At 34.6% G+C, this 19023-nt stretch overlaps 1 protein-coding gene and 1 long non-coding RNA gene across 2 annotated transcripts in view; one reads left to right on the top strand and one right to left on the bottom strand.

Annotated features, from left to right (window-relative positions):
- Positions 1-5508: 5508 nt before the first annotated feature.
- Positions 5509-19023, bottom strand: part of LOC109192092 (putative late blight resistance protein homolog R1A-10) — a 185287-nt gene continuing 171772 nt past the window's right edge. Inside the window, exons 14-15 of the mRNA XM_019342703.1 lie at positions 7839-8143; positions 5509-5650 (exon numbers count right to left, since the gene is read on the bottom strand). The gene's annotated coding sequence lies outside the window, so the exon portion shown is untranslated. The remainder of the gene's footprint in view (positions 5651-7838; positions 8144-19023) is intronic.
- LOC109192103 lies at positions 6076-8482 on the top strand. Its single transcript, XR_002056051.1, has 2 exons — positions 6076-6151; positions 8221-8482. It is a non-coding gene; the product is annotated as an uncharacterized LOC109192103 (long non-coding RNA).

Genomic DNA, 19023 nt, shown 5'->3' with positions numbered 1-19023 from the left:
CAGAGTGTTTGGATCAATTCTTCACATCATTATTTGACTTGAATTAAAGAAGGAAGAAATTGAAGGATGATAAACCATCTAATCCTCCTATACACACCCTCAAAAGTCAACCAACAAAATAAGTCATTTATAACTTTCAAACTTCTAGTTGCACTTATAATTTAATTGGTTTATGTTTGTTGTGTGACATATTTTCTTTATCACATGCTAGAAAGTTAGTGTGTATATATTTTCTAGATTGTGATGTGTTTTGTTCAAGTTACATGCTCGATAACCCATCATATGACATATGATCGCTTTTGGCGACAGATTGTATTGAAAACAATATTGCCATGTTTCGTGTGGTCTATAATGCTATGATGATGATTTTTGGATTATATTGTGTTGTTAGGAGGTGTAATGTGGTCTGAAAATGGAATTTTCGCCATGAAAATGCACCAGATGTGAGCTTGGGAGCTCACTACCTCGTCAGGCAATAAGGCTTGGCGGGAATGAGCCACGGGACTGACGAGTCCCGCCGGTCAGCCCCGCTAGGGCTTTAGTTCAAAGTGGCGGACTCTCTCGAGTCCTGCCACTCTGTACTGTAGCTTTGCGGGATAAGGTGGCAGGACTTTCCAAACCCGCCACTGAGACCCGCAAGGCCAAGATGTAGGGCCCTTGTGGCTTAGTGTCGAGGCCGATTCGGTCCGTGACTCGTGGGCACGTGTGGCTCGTGAGGTTCGAGCGTTTAGCGTACTTGTTTTCATGAAATGTGACTATTTGGTATGGGAACAAAATCAATTTTCAACTCAAGCTTTTAAAAATGATTTTTCTATGTGCTATTTAGTATATTGGAGTTATATATGATTTGAACCGAGCATTGAATCATGGATTGATGGTGGATTTGTTTAGGTACTTAACATATGTGTTAAATAATTGCATTGAAAATCAAGTTAACAGGATTATATGGCTATTTGTGCATAAATCATTACACACCACTGCTAATATTTAAACTTATGATTTTGGCATTAAGAGCGATATTTATACGAAAGCCCTATATTATTGCCTTAAACTATTTTCAAACCTATATATATATATATATATATATATATATATATATATATATATATATATATATATATACACACATACTTGTACTCTTTTTGAAAAGCATGCATGGCATTATGATTCCCACTATAGAGAAGGGGAAGTTTTTAAAATGCTATACTACTACTATCTTTTGATGTGAGGAAAATGTGTATTTTGGAGGCTCCCGTTTTGACTATGTCCCTTCGGATGTATGGTGAAATGTTGTGATGAGACCCGGTGAACACTCCCGGAAATGTTGTGAAGAGACCCGGTGAACACTCCCGGAAATGTTGTGATGAGACCCGGTGAACACCTTCGGAAAATATGATTGAAGTAGCTTGGTAGAAAAATCCTGGGCTGCTAGGTTGGATACTGGGCTTGGAATTCCAGTAGGGGGTGTGCACACTAAAAGTATGATATAATACCTGATTTCAAAAGAGATATGAAATTGTGGGCGAGACGGTAATTAGGCCGACCCATATTTGCCGACCGGATAGGTCCGTTCACGAATCGTGAAGTTCCTACCTTCCCACAGATTGATATGATGAAAAAGTTGTGAATGGTTGAGAAACACGTGATGTGATGAGATTGATTGTGGTCCTCCCGTACTAAAGCTATATTGCTATATTTTGAGAGTGAGAGTATCTATACTATATTGACATTTACTTATGTTTGAGAAACCAAGTGTTCAGATTGCATATACATACTATCCTTTTGTTTACAAGAAAAGCATTGTGACTGTTTTATTACATTCAAACTACTTAGCATGAAAGCATTGATTTACATTACTCCCATCTCTTCTCTCATGATACTTATTGTGAGTCATTCTAGTTCATAATTATTGATCATGGGTATTTAAGCATATGTGTTGTATTGTCAGTACTCTTAGTATGTTGCAAGCATGAGTATGAATTGGATGTATATGTACACTTCTTTTGTGAGCTACCCATACTTATATTCCATTGCTTGATCGTTGTACCTCTTATGATCTTATGTGGTATATGTGTAACTGTCAAATCATTTTTCAAAATCTATATCTATACTTTATGTTACAGGGTTATTTTCTATGTTTTCCTTATAACCCTTTTCAGGTTGTTCTAATGTCTGTTGAGAGCGCACGGTATCAAGGATGAATAGTGTAGCTCTAGTTAGACCACCTCGGATGTAGACTTAATATATCCCTTTTGTTTAACTCTTATGTTATTGTTTTGATGTATCCTTAGACTATCCACATTTTGTTGGTACGTAGACACTGGGATTCCTAAATCCCCTTTTTCGATGTTTGTAGAGCTTATGACTCTAGTTAGTCGTTTGATGTTTAGCCTGTGCAACTACTTGAGGATGAGTAATTGTGGTGGTAGCACTCCCTTGAAAATTTTTATATATGATATTGATCTGTCTTAGCTTCATCTTTTACCCTTATCTTTACCCTTGTTTGAAAGATAGTAACTAGGCTCGAAAGTAAGAAAAATGGGGATGTTCGCGCCACACGTGCAGACCTGGGTTTCTTTTTCTCCTTTTCTCTTTCCACCTAGCCCCACTAAAACCCCTCATTTGCAATAATAATATCCATCTAAAAATCATCTTTCCCATTAGTGTAAAAACTATAACTTGATTTTTTCTTCTTCAAAAATTAAGCAAAAACCTCTAATGGGTTGCTGTAAGAGCTAGCCAACAATTTGCAAAATGGGCAAGTTTTTTTGTTAACAAGGAGAGAGAAGGGTGATAAACGGCAATCATTATTGTATGGACCATGGTCCATACAAGCTGTGTGGACCATATTTTGTATATTGTAAAATAATGTACATTGTGTTTAGAGAATGTACATTATTTGAGTACTGAAAGTACATTAGTTTGTATAATGTATATTCAGTACATGAAGAATATACATTTAGTATATTAAAAATGTACTTTTTATTATGGTCCACACAACACTATGTGGACCATGATCCACACAATAATTTGCCGATAAAAAGGGGTAAAGAAAGAAATTAAAAATGGAAACATGCAAACAAAAAGATTTTTAAAAAATGATATTTTTGGTTAGACTATGAGGTGTCCTGAGCAGGCTCTAACTGTAGGAGGCACCTTTAAGGGACAAAGGGTTCGCCAAATTAGTTTTTTTTTTTTATATGAGAGAAAGTTTGAACTCCTACCTCTTTTGAGGGATATGAGTACACGGCCAGTCACGTTAATCAATCTGGTTAAAATTGATATTCATATCCCAACTACACGCGCCTGCAACACGCCATTAGTTTTTTTTTTTTTTTTTTTTCACGAAGCGCACAAAAAATCCTTAAAATGACTATTAAAGATATTCTAAGTCATGATTCTAGATGAAAAATGAAGTAATTAATAAAAATAGCTTCACTGCCAACGAGTGCATGGAATCGGAAGGAATCGGCTGACATTCACATGCATTATTTAAGATGAATTTATACTATGAGTGCTTACAAATTTTACTTAATTTATAATACTCTATGATGTGATTGGTTGATATTAGTGTTAGGAGGTTGACTTCACCCTTTTCTTCTATTTTATTAACTTTTAAATCGATTGTAATTTATTCAATGAGATTAAAAATGAAGTAAAACTTATTGAAATATGTAGTCTTTTTTCCTTTCTTTTTTTTCTTTTTTTTTCTTTTTTTAAGAGATGAATATCGGTTTTTTTTTTTTTTTTTTTTTTTTTTTTTGAGTGACAAGTAAAACTGTTAGTTATTATCTAAAGGTGTACACCACTCTCATTAGCTGGGGATTCTTCTCTTATTTCCTATATAAAAGGAAGATAAAGTCAAGGTACAAGAAATGGAGTAAGTGTTTTAATTTGTTGAAGGAATTCTAGAAGGAAATAAAATTCTTAACAAGGATTCTACTACAATGATAAATGGTCTTCTAGAAACTTATTATATTGATTTAATAGTGAATAATTTATGTATGTATAAATGTAAATATCATTCCTCCAAAAAAGAAGAAGAAGTAAATATCATTTCAGAGATAGCAGTAGGTCCTTTGCATCTTAAATTTTTATAGTAAAACTATCTCAATTTATTGATTGTATTTAAATTAATCACGTATTCTTTAATTAATATATATAGCTCAATTTGAACATTTGTCTTCTTAGCATTTTTTTTTCCATACAAGATTAGGTATTCCACCTTACGCCGAGTTAATGCTAAGCTCCAAAGCCTCTACCCAAGAGCTGTTGAAGGAGGTAAATCATAAGTCACCCTGTCAGTCCCCTGGTTCCCACCCGTACACTTTGCACATCTCCTCTAATAGGTCAAGATCTTCCCAAACTCCCAGATTCTCAGTATCGAACCCTCACATTATTACTAGAGCGAAATTTAAAGTGATTCTTAACATATTAATGTTTCTAGAGAAAGTATATAAATTAGCAAAATTATTCAACATATCAATTTGATAATATAGATTTCTAGAGAAAGTATATAAATTAGCAAAATTATTCAACATATCAATTTGATAATATAGATGTCTTTATAACTCTACCTTAAAGGCTAAAACACAAACAATATTCTCTTCCGTTGACATTAATAATAACATTAAAATATGAGTTTGGCAGAGTGTTTGGATCAATAATTCTTCACATCACTATTTGACTTGAATTAAAGAAGGAAGAAATTGAAGGATGAACAAACCATCTAACCCTCCTATACACACACTGAAAAGTCAACCAACAAAATAAGTTTAATTTATAGACTTTCAAGCTTCTAGTTGCACTTATAACTTAATTGATTTATGTTTGTTGTGTGACATATTTTCTTTACCACATGCTAGAAAGTTAGTGAACTTATATTTTCTAGATTGTGGTGCATTTTGTTCAAGTTATCTGTGCGATAATCCATCATATGACATATGATTGCTTTTGGTGACAGAATATATTGAAAACAATATTGCCATGTTTTATGTAGTCATCTTGTTAGGTAATTTGTGACATATATTGCTAGTTTGTATATACCAGAAATTCATAATCACAAACAAAAGTTCAAGGCATGATACATAATTAGAAGGTTGAATAGTATAAAAATACATGCATATTGTATGTGTTCCATATAATACGTACATGTATAAATATTCTGCATATACATAATTAGCATATGTGCCAACAATCTACAAAAGCATATTAAAACTCAGAATATAGGTATGGACAAGGTGTTTAATTTCATCCAGCATCAACATAAGAAAACTCAAGCAAAATGGCGAGGGTGTTTAATTTCATATGATGCTTATTACTTTCTCCTCAAGAAATTGGCATTTGCAGTGGCTCAGTCTAGACGACTAACACTGGCCTGAAACAAGAGCACTAATGATAGTCCAAAAGATTGGTTTAATAAGTGTGCAAGAACTTACTTTTAAGTACCACATTTCATTTTATTTCATTGATGAGGTCATGATGAACCAATTCATTATTATCTGTACAAGGTAGCAACAACATTTCATTTTATTTCATTTGGGATGCAGATGTAAATGCAGATACAAAGATACATGCAGCCTCATACGCGTATACCATCCAAGTCGTCGTCTATACACTCTTCTATATGTGATTCATCATATTCAGGCTGCTTGATTTTGATCCATGGAAAAAAAAGAGTACAAAATGGAGAAAGCAAAATGAGATCAGATCAGAAAAAGAACTAGGAATAGTAATAATTGAGAATGGATCATATGCTGTAGCTTCTAACCTCAAAAATGCCGTTTTCCATTTCAACTTGCCAGTCGAATAGCTTTAGCAAAAGCAACTACGAAAGTGCTACACTGATCCAACTTAATTGACCGCAGGCTCAAATTTTCTTTTAAACACCAAGGAAACTTTTCCAAACTAACCACTGGAGGGAGACATGAGAAATCATCATCATCTGTGGAATGCTTGAGTTTATTAGCTTTAATAAACAAGAATCTTATTCTACATAATTCTCCTTTAGCTACTTCCCACACTTTGTCCATGGAAAGTACTCACCAATTTGCTGGCAAACCTTTTCAAATTCTCCTCAATACTTACCCTGTTTACACTGAAAAGAATGCAGCAAACAAATCAAATTGCAGAGTTTTTAGCAACTATAGAGGTGTAAGTTTTGCGAGATAATTTCATACTGTGGTTCTAAAGAAATACATGCAGCTTCTCCATTTCTTATTTCATACTGTCAGTTGCTCACAAATTGAATGATTCATTCATTCATTTATTCTATGTGATTTTTTCCTAACAGAAATATTAATCATTTTCAATTTTGCTTCAACTAATTTCATAGAATTGTGCCAGTTTTTTTCCTGTACTCTGCACCACTCTAACTGCATTGCAGTAAACCATTTACTGCTACATACCATTTAAGTGGCCTGGTTAATTCCCTCAGATTTTACTCCATACAAGTAGAGTTGTTAGCAATGAAAGAGGTGGGAGTTTAGGGAGATTATTTCATATTGTAATTGTAAAAGGAGTGTTCAGTTAAAGTAAAATGGCTACATATCACCTACCTAAAGACTAACTTCAAGATTTTGAACCCTTTCTTTAAAACCAAGATAACTGTAAAATCTTTGCTTTAATTTGGAGCCATGCAGGATGCATAAGATTTATTTATAGTACTGACTCAACTCTAATAAGACAAGTTTTCAAAATTATACTTGATTAGCCTTGCAAATCAATAACAACCTGGCACAGACAGAACAAAATAACCAAGCAATTCTTCTTACCGGCCTCTACATCTCCAATAACTTGCGAGAACTAGCAGCTTCCCAGTTAAGAAACTTTCCAGCAAGGCATTCAATTAGCACACCAATCTGCAAAAGCATATCAAAACAAAGAATGAATATAATCACAGCAAAAACAGACATGTAAAGTCATTTCAACATTTCGGTTGATCATATAGGCACCAGATGACTCAACCTGCATGCATGCCACAACCACCAACATGATTTCTTTGAAAAACATCATTATTTATCTTGAGCATACTGGCAAGGGTTTCACCAATGACAGTACATCACGTACAAATGACTAACGCGCATCTATCGATCCCCTTTTCAATGTTCGATGAGGATAAACTGACCATTATATTGTCCGTTTGGCAGAGCTCTTGAGCCCATGTTTCAATACCATCTATTAGCATATTTTGGATACTCTGCAATAGCATCTTACTATTTCAAGGAACCCCCACAACTTTCAATTATGTGAGATTGAGGAAGTTTACCATTCATGCCCTGCAAATGATCGAGAAGCATTTGTCTGTCAAAGAATATCAAATGCATTTTCTGAAAAAGAAACCCGAAAACTAGTCATGTTTTATAACAGATCAAATACTATATTCATTTGTTTTACTTCTTAATTTTGTTCTACCAAAAAGTCGGATGTTTGGTTTTATTGAACATCATTTTTTTATAAGGTGTGTTGTGCAACTCAATTTACTAACCTAAGGTTTGAATTGATGATCAGTACAGTTGATGAAGTCAATTCATTTGTAACCTTCAAATTTCTGTACAAGCTAAGATTGCAACACCATTTCATTTGGCATGCAGATACAAAGACACATGCTGTAGCCTCACACATACCATCCAAGTCGTTGTCTATACACTCTTCTATATTTGATTCATCATATTCAAGCTCCTGGATTTTGATCTATGGAAAAAATTGTGAAAAATGGAAAAAGCAAAATGAGATCAGATCAAAAAAAGGAAATAGTAACAAGTTTGTAAAGAAAGTTAGCATCCATATGGAATAGAAAAGAAATAATTGAGAATGGATCATATGTTGTAGCTTCTAACCTCAAAAAATGCCGTTTCCCATTTCAACTTGCCAGTCTCAAATATGCTTAGCAAAAGCAACAACAGAAGGGCCACAATGATCCAACTTAATTGACCATAGGTTCAAATTTTCTGTTGAACGCCAACGGAACTTTTCCAAGCAATATATAACATCTCAAGACTAACCACTCGAGACATGGGAAATCACCGTCGCCTGTGCAATGCTCGAGTTTATTAGCTTTAAGAGGCAAGATTCTCTTCACTACCCTGTTTACACCAAGATGCTCCAAGTTAATGGTAAACCTTTTCAAAATCTCCTCACTACCCTGTTTACACCAAAAAGAATGCAACAAACACATCATCATCACAAAAATAAATTGCAGAGTTGTTAGCAACTGTAGAGGTGCAAGTTTTGCGAGATAATTTCATATTGTGATTCTAGAGAAATACATACAGCTTCTCTATTTTTTTAAAAAAAATTTCATTCTGTTAGTTGTTGGCAAATTGAATGATTCATTCATTTATCCTTTTCAATTTTGCTTCAACTAATTTCATGCTTATTCTGCAACCTCTTTGAAGAATACGATTTTTGCAGGTTCTGCAAGCCATTTCAAGAACATGATGCATCTCTAGTCTAGAGCATTCAGTAGCTTAAAAGAAAATGGAAAAAAAAAAAAAAATAAGACTAACTGCTGAATGCTCTAGACTAGAGCATTCAACATTAGATCTCTTTCACAATGTTTGGTGATAAAAAGTCAAACCAATCTTTTTTGACAGATAGCTCTTGAGCCATGTTTCAGTACCATCTATTATCAACTTCCATATACTCTGCAGTAGTAATCTTAATGAAGTTGTAGTAACTTTATTTACTTTATTACATTCATAAGGAATCATCAACTTTTAACCAAAAAAGTAACTACATGATCTATTTACTGTCTTGACAATACTACAGTGAGAAAACCAGGTTAAGCAATATTGCATCTTTCAGTTATATATGTTATTGAATTATTAGATCATAGTTTCATCTGGACTGCACATTTTCACAGCTAAGGTCCAAGGAAACAACCAATATATCTGTACAAGTAAACAATACCATTCCCACCCCCGATCTTCTTTCAGGTGATAACTTGGTCAAAGAGTGATATTGTTCTAAACCTTCAATATATCTGTAAAAGCCTGACTCTAGCTAGTGTAAGCCCAAGCCAGGATTGTATAATTACTTTGATAAAATAAAATAAAGTGGGATGTGACTCTAGAAAATGCAAAAATTACAGAATTGAAAAATCAGCACTTGCAATGTATCACATACCATTTTCTAACAGTTGTAGACTATGAGGCTGCCGAGTCGTCTTACATGGACACTTTTGTACGTGTATTCTGTGATTCATCATATTTGGCCGGGGTCCAAGATTTTGATCTGTGAAAAGTAATGCAGAAATCAAAATGAGATCAGAAAAATAAAATAGGAAAAAAAAAAAAAAAGAAAACAACATTGAATAGAAAAGAAATAAAAATTAAGAATGAAACACACTTTAGCTTCTAACCAAAAGATTTGGTAATCCTCTCTTCTGTTGAAACTGCTTGGCAGAAGCGACAAGGGAAGAGTGACACCCCTCCAACTCAATTGACTTCAACATGAAACTTATAAAATCCGTTGGCATCTGTTCCAAACAATTACAGGATCTTAAGACTAAGTGATTGAGCTTCAAAGAGTCATCCCAATTGCTAACTACCCACTTCTTGAGTTCTTTAGCTTCAAGGAGCAAGAATATTAATTTAGGAAATCCTCCTTCAGCTACTTCCCATACTGTTCCACGGAAGGAATTTTTCCAACTTGAGCACCATAAGCTCCGGTAACATGGCAATTACATTTAAATCCCTCTCAGAAATATTAGTCCCACTCAACTTCAACTTCACTAGACCTGAAGGATACATACATTGTTCTGGAAGGGCTGCATTGCAACCAATAGAAACCGAAATGCTAAGCTTCTCAAGCCCTTCCAAATAGTTAAAATGATCCAAAATAATAGGATTGCTGGAAGATACTCCAATGTGATCGGGCTCTATGCCATCCTTCAGCAAAATTTTCAGATTGTTTATCTTAGGGAACTTGTTATACACCTCCTTTCTGCAATGAACTGGTCTTACCACCCAAGATAATGTTTGTAAATTCTTTTTATCTGCACTTGGAGGATCAACCATATATGAATTGCCAAGTTGGAGATGCCTTAAGTGTGGTGGCTTCCAAATACTAGATGGCAAATGGACAGTTGGTGCTCCATTACCAGAAACAACAAGTGTCTGTAAATTTGGATTATTTGACACTACATCATTCAGATCCACGAACCATTGTGTTATGGATAGGTATCTCAGAAAAATTAAACCCCCTAATTGCACTCGCACTCTTTGAAGTGATATAGAAATATCAAAAGCCAAAACTCTTAACGGCTTGGGAGGAACAAACATTTCAGGATTATCATGAAAGAAGAAAATGGAGCGAGGGATGTTTGTACCAAAGAGTACATAATAGTCAAACCTGTGCGAGTACAAACTTAGCCAACGACAGGAATTTGCAAATACTTTTAATGACAATCCTGAATGTTGCTGAGTATTTACTGCACATAAAATACCTTCTTTCTGAGCTTCTACTACACAGAAGCTATGCAAAGCACTATGCATTCTACAAGTCTTGATTTCCATTACAACTTCGAACTTCAATTAAGAGAAGGCTTCTATCAATAAGCTTTAGTAAATACTCATAAGCTTGATCTTCCGACTGCTTATGTTTCAATGGCTTTACAAATCCCTCAGCGATCCACAACCTTATAAGCATCTTAACCCGAATCTTTTTACGTTTTGGGAAGACTCCAAAGTAGAGAAAGCAAACTTTCAAATGATGTGGCAATATATCGTAACCAATAAAGATTGCATTGCGATCTAAAATTCCCAATGACTCCAATTCCTTTTCAATTTTTTTCCACCCTTCTTGTATGTTGTTGCATTTAGATAAACGTTTCGCAACTTCAACAATTAACTGTGGTAATCCATCACATTTCTCCACAACACGGTTCCTAATTTTTTCAAATTTAGGGGCCAAGTGCTCTTCATCAATAGAAAGGATATTACAAAATAGTTCCCAGCTTTCTTTTGGATCTAGCAAAGTCATGTGATGGACATACTTGTTCCAGAAGGTATATTGGTAGAAGTGTCTAGTGGTTACTAATATGCAAATTTGAGCTTTGCCATCAGGAAGACACCGTCTGATATCATTCAAAGGTTGATCGCTCATAATGTTGTCCAAAACAATTAAATACTTCCTACCAATTGAATAGTCCCTACCCATTAAGCAAATGCGTAACGTAATTTCTAGTTCATCTGAAGTTCTTTCTCTTTTAATTACATCTGGCTCCTCTGACATAATTGACTGAAGTAGTTCGCTTAGCATTAGCCTCTTATTGTAGTGTTGAGGTATAGTAACCCAACATCTTACATCGAAATGCGATGCAACTGATGGATCTTCATACAACTTTCTTGCTAGAGTAGTCTTTCCAATACCCACCATTCCAACAATTGAGACTATATATGGTACATTATCAGGGGGAGAAAAGAGGAGTTCGTGCTTTATGACTGTACAATCATGGTGACGACTAACCATTCTGCCCGCAGGCTTTAGAAAGCCAAGCGATGATCCATCAGACTCAACAGTAGACTTGGAAGCAGCATGTTTTAACCAAGTATTTGATGGTTGAGTTTCATTTGCCTCATCAACTTCATTGCTTCTACTGTTGATTATCTTCAACAACTCTGCTGCACTTTCTGCTGCTTCTTTCATGGTCTGATAGAGTTCCTGAGAAACTTTTTCTTCATACTCTGTTTCTTTGGCCTGAAGAAAATTGTTTAGTTGTATTTTGATGTCATCTTTAGCTTTGAGTGTAAAGTCTTTGATTTTAGTTTCCAAATCTTTCATTGCAGCACCTCCACCTCCACCATTTGATTCCTTCTGCAGAAAGACTTGCAAAGAAAAGAGCTTTTCCAATAGATTAGATTTGATTCCCGCTTTATAATGAACAGACTCCAAAAAAGATTTTGTTGCAACTTCAGCATATAGAAACTCTTCAATTGCTGCCATGAGACTACTTAAAGCAAGACAAGCTATCTCTATCTCATTTTTACACTCTTTTTCACTGTTGATACGTATTAACAACTCTGCTGCAATTTCGGCTGCTTCTCGTAAGGTTTGATTGAGTTGGGAAGCTTTTCCTTGATATTCTGTGTTGCCTTTGGCCTGAACTAATTTTTTTACTTGTGTTTCAACGTCATCTCCAGCCACGAGTACAAAGTCTATGATTTCGGTTTCCAAATCATTGCCTGTACCACCAGCACCACGACTAGACTCCTTCTGTAGTAAGTAGTCTTGCAAAGAAGAGAGCTTTTCGAAGAAAGATATCATTGCTGCTTTATCGTCAAGAGGCACTACAGGGGTGGAATGCAAAAAGTCCAAATAAATTTTTGTCATGAAAGTATTTAAAGCATCAAAAGCCATCTCTCTTTTTACTTTGGTTATAATCTTCAACAACTCTGTTGTGCTTGCTGTTGCTTCTTGCAAGACTTGATATAGTCCCCGGGAAGCTTTGAGTGTGAAGATTCTGATCTTGGTTTTCAAATCCTTGGTTGTAGCACTACTACCACTCGATTCCTCCTGCATAAAGACTTGCAGAGAAGAAAGCTTTTCCAATAAAGTGGATTTGATCCCACATGTCATCTCCCTCTCTCTCTTATGCGTTTCTTTTTTGTGGATAATCTTCAATAACTCTGCTGCAATTTCAGCTGCTTCTTGCAAGGTTTGACGGAGTCTCAGGGAAACTTCTCCTTCATGCTCAGTGTCTTTGGCTAGAAGAAAGTTGGGTAGCTGTATTTCGATGTCATTTACAGCTTTGAGTGCGAACTTTCTGATTTTGATTGCAGCAGCACCACCATTGGATTTCATCTGCAATAAGCAGACTTGCAGAGAATAAAGCTTTGCTGAGAAATGTATCATTGTTGCTTTATCACGAGCATACACTGTTGGAAAGGTTTGCAAAAAGTAATACTTAAATTTTGCAATCAGAATAGTTAAAGCAGCACTAGCCATCTCTCTCTCACTTGCATAAGACTTTTTTTCCCCAGTTAGAATCTTCAACAGCTTTAATGCATTTTCTGCAGCTTTTTGCGAAGTTCGATTGAGAGAATACAACACTCTGTCTTCATAGAGAAGGAAGTTGCTAAGTTGTATTTCGAAGTCATCTTCAGCATTGAGTGTAAAGTCTCTGATTTGGATTTCCAAATCACTTAGAGGACCACCATCACCACTGGATTTGCTCTGCAGAAAGGCTTGCAAACAAGAAAGGTTTGCAAGGAGAGATATGATTGGTGATCGATCAGAGAGAGAGAGCTTCACCCTTGATTGCAGAAACTGAAGGTCAATGGTTTTAATGAGAGAACTTAAAGCATTAAAAGTCATCTCCCTTTCTCTCTCATACCCTATTTCTTTGTTGATAATCTGGAACAACTCTGCTGCAATTTCGGCTGCTTTTCGCAAGGTTTGACGGAGTTCCTGGGAAGCGTCTTCTTCATGCTCGGTGTCTTTAGCTAGAAGAAACTTGCGAAGTTGTATTTCGATGTCGTCTTCAGCTTCGAGTGCAAAGTCTCTGATTTGGATTTCCAAATCTTTCGCTGCACCACCATCACCTCTTGAATACCTCTGGAGAATGGCTTGCAACGAAGAAAGGTTTGCAACGAAAGACTTGATTGGTGCTCGATCATGGAGAGACACCCTCGAGGTGGGTCGCAGAAACTCAAGCTCAATGGTGACAATGAGGGAAGTTAAAGCAACACAAGCCATCTCTGTGTTGCAATCTACTACACTCTTAGCTTACTTCTTCAATTCGTATGAGAAAGAATACTGTATGTAATCGTGCAGTTTGTAGTTCTGGTTTTGCACATCAAGTATTCGATGAATTGAGGCAAAGAAAGATTAAGCCTCGAACATAGCATAGTTGCGTTTGAAGGAGTGGCAGAATGGTATGAGCGAATAATAATAATAATAATAATAATAATAATAATAATAATAATAATCTTATCTTAATAACTATAATAAAGCTATATGGTTTGGGGAGTAATTAATGTTACAATTAATTACCAACATTATTATTATTACTAGCTATAAATATAATATAAAATAGCCACAACATCCTTTACTATAAAAAAAAAAAAAAACATCTTACAACATTTGAAAAATAAAATAGCTATTTTTTTCGCCCATATCAAAGGATTACATTTATTAAATTAATGGAATTATTAAATGTTATGATATTAGGGCTAAGGATTCCGATTCCCGATTAATAGAAAATATGAAATGATCCAATATTAATTAAATCTCTGGCTTTACAATGAAAGTCTATTTGATATGCTTTTGTTATTTATGGTGCTTCTTGGGATTACAATATTAATTAAATTTTCGATGAAAGTCTATTCGATATCTGAAACCGTGCAATTAATGCAAGCCTCTACATATAATTTTTCTCCCTACAGCCTCTACATATAATTTTTCTTCCTCTCAAATGCTTCAAAGAAATGACAGAAGCGAAAAGGGATGAAGAAAGCAAATGCTGCGGGCCGTGGGTCAATTATTGGACTTCAGAATATAAAAAAAAAAATCATTTGAGCCATAAATAAAAATATAAATATATATAAATGTATATATTGGGTCTTTAATGTTTTTCTGAATTTCTAAACTTATGACTTTAAAAGAAAAAAAATACATTTGAATTATCTCCACAAAAAGTGGTCTTGGACTTATAGAATGACATTTGGGTTTATGGAATGACATGTGCATAAAGAATATAATATATAATCATATAAAAAAAGTGTTCAATTAGAGTTTAAATTTACTCATACAAAATTTGAAATTTGCTTTCTAAATGTAGTTATCTTAGTTATTATTCGTATTATGAAAATTATAATATAGATGAAATACAATTAAGAATAAATCAATGTAATTATGTAAATTCTCTCTATAAGTTTATTTGAATATGTACATAATTAGAGATTATATTAACCATACAAAATTTTAATTGTAATTTTTTATTCTATAAAAATAATAAATAATTGACCAATGGAAGCTCAAAAATATTATTATATTAAACAATTTAAAATATTTTTATTTTTTCTATTTTTTTTATTTATATTTATAATAACATAATTTTTTTCCCGTGCATCGCGCGGGTGAATTACTAGTAATAATAATAGACTAATATAGTAATATGCATCTCCTTGGCTAAGTCCGGTGAGGAAAACTCAAGCTGTTTTGAAAAGCTTTTTAAATTTTAGGCGTTTTAGAGCAATAAGTAGTTACAAAAAAATTAAGGCACAAGTGTCAAATAGCCTTATTTACTACTTCAAAGTGCTCAATTCCTCCCCTCCCTAAAATATAATGTAATTAGACACATTTACCTCTAACATTTTGTCGATTAGCTTTTTTTGCAGGTTACCTTCAGGTTGCTCTTCCAAACTGCTGACATGTCATTTTCTTTAAATAAAAATGATGATGATATGGAATTTGCTTCCTAAATATCAGCAAGAACTCTAGTCCAAGCGAAAAACATCCAGCGGATCGACAAAATAATTAATCGCGATCCGTTCAGAATTCTTTAAGAATATAGAATAGCTTACCTACTGTCGAACAACCTTTGAATGTACTATCGTCATCGTCAATTCGAACGCACTGTCTTCGTTGTCAATTCGAAAATATTATGCACTACATCAATTCGAACACATAAGCTACTACAACCTAATCGACGCCTTCGAAGTTCGAACACATAACTGTCGTCGGTTTTGAAGTATTTAGAATGGGGTTTCGAATTATGTAGTTGACGTGTTCTCACTGAGTCATTGACAAGGAATGCAACTTTTCAGAATTTAGGAATTAAAAATTAAAAGTTAGGATTTCAAATTATGTGATTTGTTTTTAATTGCCATGTCATCTTGTTCAAAAAAAAAAAAATTGACATGTCATCATTGCCATATAATCAGTGACCGGGCCAAGTTAGACTCCACCTAAGGTAACCTGCAAAAAAAGCTAATCGACAAAATTTTAGAGGTAAGTGTGTCTAATTACATTATGTTTTAGTTGATGGGGGGAATTGAGCACTTCGAAGTAGTAGATGGGGTTATTTGACACTTGTGCCAAAAATTAATTAATAAAATATTTATATTGATTGTTAAACAAACAACTAATAATGATCAAATAAATCAAAATTAACTAAAAAGTTAATTTCAAAGACTATGTGGTCTAATGGTACCCGTGTTAGACTTTCATTTGGAAGGTTATGAGTTCGAGCCTTAGATACTAAAATGTAATAGAGCCAGTAGCATTAAAAAACTAAAAAGTTAATTATGTAACCAAATTGGGCCATTAATTAACCCATTTTAGTACATCATCATAAATGATCAATCGTTATACCCTGCACCACGGCGCACATAGCGTTGTACGCCGGGGGCCTCCCAAAACGACGCGTTTTTGGAGACGCGAAACGACGTCATTTTTGGAGACGCGGTAGGGAGTTGACGTGATTATGTACATTTTTTATACAATTATGTACATTTTTTATACAATTATGTACATGTTTTTTTATACAATTATGTACATCCGAATTAGGATTTCTTTTTTAAAAAAAAGTATGTGTATTTTGTTATATAATTATGTACATTCATGTATACAATTATGTGTATTCTAGTATAAAATTATGTACATTTTTGAACATGAGATTTTTTTAAAGAAAATTAACCGCCAACACAGGGCAGCGAAAATTTCAAAAAAAAAAAAAAAAAAAAAAAAAAAAAAACTGAAAGGACGTCGTTTTGCATCAGGGCGCCCTGGTGCACGATATAAATTGCCCATAAATGACTAATGACTAATATGCATCTCCTTGGCTAAGTCCGGTGGGTGTGTTACAATGTAGTATATATATATATATATATTTATACACACAAAAAGTCAATGTCATTCCAATTTCTAACTAAGGCTCAAACTCATGATTTCCCATTTGAGAAAGTTACTTTGTGCCACTAGTGCACAAGGTCATTGACATTTTGAATTGAATAATGTTAGTTAACGAAGTTATTAGAATGAATTCTAGCAACATATATACGTTGTCATTTAAGATCTTATCAAAATTGAAGGTGTCATTCAGTATCTATGTTCATACCATTTTTTTTAACGGTAATTAATTCACTGTGATCTCAGCCAACTCCGCTTCTTCGATACGACTATTCTTCACATTAGGCCCGTCAAATTTGATCTATGAAAAATGGGGAGAACAAAATGAGATCAGAAAAAGAAAGAGTAACCGCCTAAAGATTGTAAAAGAAAATAAGATATTAAGAATGAAGCATGATGTAGCCTCTAACCTCAAACATTCGTCTTTGTAATGATATAGTCCTTGAATCAAAGAACAGAAACTAAGGGTGACTTTGGAAACTAGAAAAATGACTTTTAGAAAATGAGTCATTTTTCAAAAAACATTTTTCTTTATAGTGTTTGGTTGCATTCTATAAAATTGTCTTGTGTGTTCGGTTTATTTTCTGAATTGTATAATTAAACATTTTAATTATTTTATTTAGATATAATACCATTTATAATAATAATTTTCAATATAATCAACAAATGACTAATAAAATATCAAAATAACTAACCAAAGTACACTAACAAAATCTTCAATTGAAATCAAGCTCCTCAAGGATAAAAACCCTCAGTAACCGGCGCCAAACTCCATTTATGCTTTACGAGATTGGATTGATCTCCTTCGCTTGTGCGGTTTCCTGTAATCGAAAGTAACTCTCGCTTAACTGACTCTCTGGATCCTCCCTGCTTGCAGAAATGAATGGATCAAAAGGAGGCTTGGTTCTCAATTTCTGAGTCGGGCGGGGAAGAACACATTCTTCTGTGGAAGAAAGTTGTATTTGGGCTTCACTCAGCAAGAACTCATATCATTCTCTGGAAGCTTAATAGGAAGCTTACTCTCTTCATTATCATTCTTCTTCTCCTCTTCCAGGTCCCCAAATACCCCATCTAACAATTTGCCTTCTCATCCAAAATAAGGAAAGGGAGTTTTCAAGGTGATTCATCGTCCACTAGATCGATTAAGAATCTCTCCAAAATATGCTCTTTGATTAGTGATTCAAAGGCTTACCCTTGGAACGCAACTACAACGGCCTGGGTGATTAAACTGAAGTGAGTGATTCTACTTGTATAGACTTCCATCTGTTCAATACCGATACCTATCATATTCCATAGCTATTCTTTCTTCCCTTGATCATCACCGCCTTTTTTTATTTTTGCCTATGATGGCATGCCTGCTGTTACTTCACTTGGTTGATAGGGAGAAACCACCTTACCTTTATATCGCTTTGTTTGATGCTACTTAGACTTGAATCAACCAACCAGATCTGTTTGATCTCCTGCGACGAGTGTTGCTTCTTTGACCTGGGCTTCGTATACCTTTGCCTTTAGTTTAGACTCTTTCCCGAATATAGAAAATCATTGAATTTGTTTGCTCTGAGGGGAAGGGTTAAAGATTTACCTAGTGTGAGATATCACATTGTTCGAGGGACCCTAGATGCTGTCAGAGTAAAGGATCATTAACAAGGGCGTTCTAGTGCGTTGTAGATAGCGCGGCCCTCCTTTTTTTTTTTTTTTTTTTTTTTCCTTCAACAGTGGAAACAGGGAAAAGAGCGGCTTCCCCTATCACAGTTTCTAAAAGAGTAAATACCTAAAATGGTCCCTCGAATATAGCTAAATTCACAAATTGGTCCTCGATTTTCAATTTCAACTAATTAAGTCCTTAACTTTGCAATTTTGACACGATTTGGTCCTCCATCTATTTGACCATTTGTTGACCATGATCGACGATCTCCAGAAGAACCTTCAGCTCTCGTTGGAGCACGTGGAGGCCTCCAGGATGACGTTGCACCGGTTCGGAAACACGTTGTCTTCTTCGCTCTGGTACGAACTCAACTACATTGAATCTAAAGGGAGGATGAAGAAAGACGACCGGAATCAATTTGTGAATTTAGCTATAGTCGAGGGACTATTTTGGGTATTTACTCTTTCTAAAACAAAAGCAAGAACTGCTGATTTCAATAGTAGGATCAACCAGAAAGGTATCAC

The sequence above is a fragment of the Ipomoea nil genome, unplaced genomic scaffold (assembly GCF_001879475.1).
Source record: "Ipomoea nil cultivar Tokyo-kokei standard unplaced genomic scaffold, Asagao_1.1 scaffold1768, whole genome shotgun sequence".
Classification (NCBI taxonomy): domain Eukaryota; kingdom Viridiplantae; phylum Streptophyta; class Magnoliopsida; order Solanales; family Convolvulaceae; genus Ipomoea; species Ipomoea nil.
Note: the sequence above shows the minus strand (reverse complement) of the source record. Positions and strands in the feature narration are given on the sequence as shown.